The 3,952-nt window shown below is 44.8% G+C and overlaps 1 pseudogene; it reads left to right on the top strand.

The window, feature by feature from the left end:
• The first annotated feature begins 2,332 nt into the window (after positions 1-2,332).
• LOC136277677 (uncharacterized) lies at positions 2,333-3,952 on the top strand (annotated as a pseudogene).

Raw genomic sequence — 3,952 nt, 5'->3', positions numbered from 1 at the left:
GCACAAGCGACAAACCAAATAAATTGTTTGCAATCAAAACTTTTTCATCCCCCTGCCAGCAAGATAACGATCCGTCTCTAATATATAAATAGCTTTCTTGTATTTTAAGAACCGACCGGGTATGTATAGGGAGGAACTGGAGCTTCCTGACCTTTCTGTGCTAGAAGACGAAATGTCGCAGCTGGTTGTTGAGGAGGATGAAGAGTCGGATTACATGCCTACCTCTACGCGAAGAGGGCACTCAGGTTTAGAAGCAGTAAATAGAAATATTAGCATGTTAACAGATGGAAGGATCGGCTCAATCCGATTCCAGCTTACTCAACCACTAGCTGAGTGCGAAAAGAGTACGCAGTATTACATAAAGCGTAAAGTGGCAGAAGCTATCACCGCCAGCCTTTACTGCATTCGGAAGAGTTGTTTGATCTTGTTACCGTTCAGACCGCACGACCAGAAGACGAAAGTCCTGGAAACAAGGTGATAAAGGAGCTGATTTCCCTTTATGAAGAATCGACCTCGTGATACACAAAGATGACAGTACTTTCCGTTTTCGTTAAGCATTACACGAAATCGCAGCTACAGCAGATGATATCAGGCTTAACCATATGGCGGATAGACCACGCAAGGAAGCACGCGGCAGTGGTTGGAGTCGGTGTGACTGAAGAGCGGCAATCTGTGGATCGCTACAGGCTCGACAGCCAAAAACTTGATCACTTCCTGGGCTTCATCAGTTGCCCAAGATGTGGCGTACAGCACCAAAAAGCTACAAATGTCAACTGGTGAGGTGTTACAGATCCCAAACGTGGTGCACACTGTGCGCACCACGTGGAGTTTTAACCTCTCACAAGATCAACCCTTTTCGCTGTGCTTAAAATAAGTAACCCTGTACAATCTGCTTGTTTATTATTCTCTCACAGCGTTGACAGGTATGACTAACATATGTAGATTAGCCTTTTCAATAAAAGATACCGTATCGTTCTATGCAATCTTTCAACAGGTGTGTGTCGCATCGAAAAGAAGAGCCTCTCAGGCCTGGATAGCGTGACAAGTGAAGGAAGCCGCCTTTCATACTATCGAGTCACTAGGTTGGTGCAATTGCTCAAATTTGTCATTTTTTATGAAAGTGACCAAACGTGCATAGTAGTCATTAGGTTTGATTAATATTGGTCATAATTTCTTTCGCAGGCATTTCTACTGAATGGATTAACAGCACCGTTAAAAAGCTCCGATCAGCTAAGGTATACCTTAAGACCGATTACAAGCTGCATGTTACCGAGGAAAGCCCTTGCGCAGATCACTTCCAGGCTTATGCGCTGTCTTCCGACGAGAAAGACTTCCACGCCACTTGTACGCACCAGCATAACATTATATGTGAAAGACGCGAGGATACGATCAACTGCATCAGGTGACTACTAGTCAGCTATTCAGCAGCGATTTCATGGCCCTACCAGTAACTTATATCTTATATGCACAGAGTTAGTCATTTAGCTCGCGTACAGTTATTTGTTTGTCTGCAACAAAGCAGATTTCAAATGACCGTCGAAAAACTGGGCGCAAGTAAAAAGAAAGACTTATAACAACTACAACGAGCCAATAAGGCTTTGAAGTAAGGCACATATGGACTTCACACGTCAGACTGAGTAAGCGCATGCGATAAAACATGCAGATAGGTTAAGATCGCGACGTGTTTGACTGACATACCTAAAGAGCAAGCCCTCGACCGATAGATGGTTTTCAGTCACGTGATGTCATTTTAATTGGCCGCCATATTGGTGCACATCACTTGCCTGTAAACATATGACCAGAAGTTGTATTTATGATAAAAAAATTGTTTTATGCGCGATTTGTAGCCGTGGGACCCGAAGTGGTCGTGATAAGGAATTAATATGGCAAAATACCTCCAATCATTACTAGTCAACGAGAAGAAGTACGGAAACTTTCCACGACCGTGTCTGTGGTAAACATTTTATCTCCGGAAAAGCGGCTAAACTGTGGGATCGTTACGATCCAGATTTGGTTCCGACCTGAAAATCTAGGTCATCAGAAATGTGGTTCTGTCGAAAAGCTTCAAGCCGATCTTAAAGTTACCGCCAAGCGAGACGAGAGAGCCAGAGGTCGTGAGCTGAAACGTGTTTCAGGAGAACGTGAAAGGCAGCTATGGGAAGAAATCGAGTCCAAAAAAACAAATAATTGATGAACCAGGAGCAAAGGTTATCGACATTTCCTTCGATGTCGAATCAGTAGTGGGCACCAAGCTCAGCAATACAGGCTTTTTTTTGCACTTGCTGAGGTCAAAATAAAAGTTTTCTAAATTTCGTGCACAGAAAATACGGATATGGAATTTGAGGCAATTGGTATTTGAATTTTCAGAAAGACTGTGGTCAGGAGCGGTCAGGAAGAAATTATCGCCAGCACTTGTCAATTACCTCTATAAAGCTGTATATAGTATGATGTATTATTCAAATCTACAGGAAAAGGAAATTTTGGACCATGACAATATCGGATTTGCACAGTTGTTTCAGGCAACTAAAAATTGTGCTTTTTACCTGCATTATATTAGGTGTGTACACTGGTCCACATTTTTGACGCCTGCTATCAAGATTGGTTCGCGCTTCCGCTCTCCTTTTTAGGGCCGCCGTTATTATCGCACGTCAGGGGCTTGTGTTGAAGGACCACAGCTTCAGTGAGGCAAACAGTGGCAATGATGTGTGCGACCGAAAGATCGCACCACTCAAGGCGCACGTTGATAGATATGTCAACGAAGGTAAGATCGCCACATTGATGCGCCACGCAAACAAATTCGATATTGTCTGTCCGTGGTTACAATTATCAATAAAACTGCAATGGAGTCTAAAAATCGAAAATAAAGCAACAGTGGTAACAGGTACAACATTGCGCCTCGTAGTATAAAGCCCATGTTCGAAGATCCAGCATGCTTCGCGCACTTCCCATATAGGCCACAGCACCTAAAGCTTCAAACATGTACTTACTCATGCCTGTGGATATTGGTTTGCAGGTCATGATGTTACTAATGCAGCGCAGCTGAAGGAGGCTATTGACTCGTACGGGGGCTCGACCAAGCAAAGCAAATGTTAACACCCGTAAAGTAGGCGGGCATAAGTCAGCTAAATAATTCCTAGTACGAGTGTGGTAGTATCAAGGTGTGGCGCGCATTTCGTGTGGGAGTAGGATCTCGGAAAAGGGCTATTCCCATGGATTCAACGCAGCAAGTGACAGGTATAAAGGTTTTGAAGCCTTTTAGACACCAGACACTGCAAAAGGCGCGTTGAAAAGGCCAGCTACTTGGTGGAGAAATCCACCATCAGCGAAAGATGTGAGGGAACGTAACTGCGAAGAAACTGCGAGCGCCTTGTTTTCATGTCCTACAGAAGGGTGTACTTAAGTCTGGCGCTCTAACCACTACCTTGTCAGCCATCTCGACTTCGGCAAGCGCCAGTACAAACTTCACCGGGAGATGCAGTACGATCACATCAGACGACAATGGGCGGCGAAATGCTCCTCTCTGAAAGCAAAAATACCAGAGACCCACAAGACCTCCAGTACTTCTACCGCCAACAGCTCCAACAGCGTGCCTCGTGGCTGGGCCCTCAAGGCAAGGAAGTGCAGTAGACTTACGGAACAGGCGAAGAACTTCCTTCTCGAACTATTTCTTGTTGGTGAAGAGACTGGGCGCAAGGTGACCCCGCCTGATGCTTTAAAACGAATACGTACACTATGTCGGGAGGGTACTGGCGAACGCTTGTTCGACAAAGAGGAGAGGCTCAGAGCTCAGCAGATTTCAAGCTATTATTTTAGACTGGCGATTTTAAAGAATACCGGAAAATTGCCGCAGGCCAGTGACATCAACATTGGTCACCAAGATCTAGAACCACTGGAAAGAGAGATTCGGCGGTATAATCTCCGCGAGAGGGTGAAACATCAGCTAACTCTGTGA

Source organism: Pocillopora verrucosa, chromosome 13 (genome assembly GCF_036669915.1).
Source record: "Pocillopora verrucosa isolate sample1 chromosome 13, ASM3666991v2, whole genome shotgun sequence".
NCBI classification, from domain to species: domain Eukaryota; kingdom Metazoa; phylum Cnidaria; class Anthozoa; order Scleractinia; family Pocilloporidae; genus Pocillopora; species Pocillopora verrucosa.
Note: the sequence above shows the minus strand (reverse complement) of the source record. Positions and strands in the feature narration are given on the sequence as shown.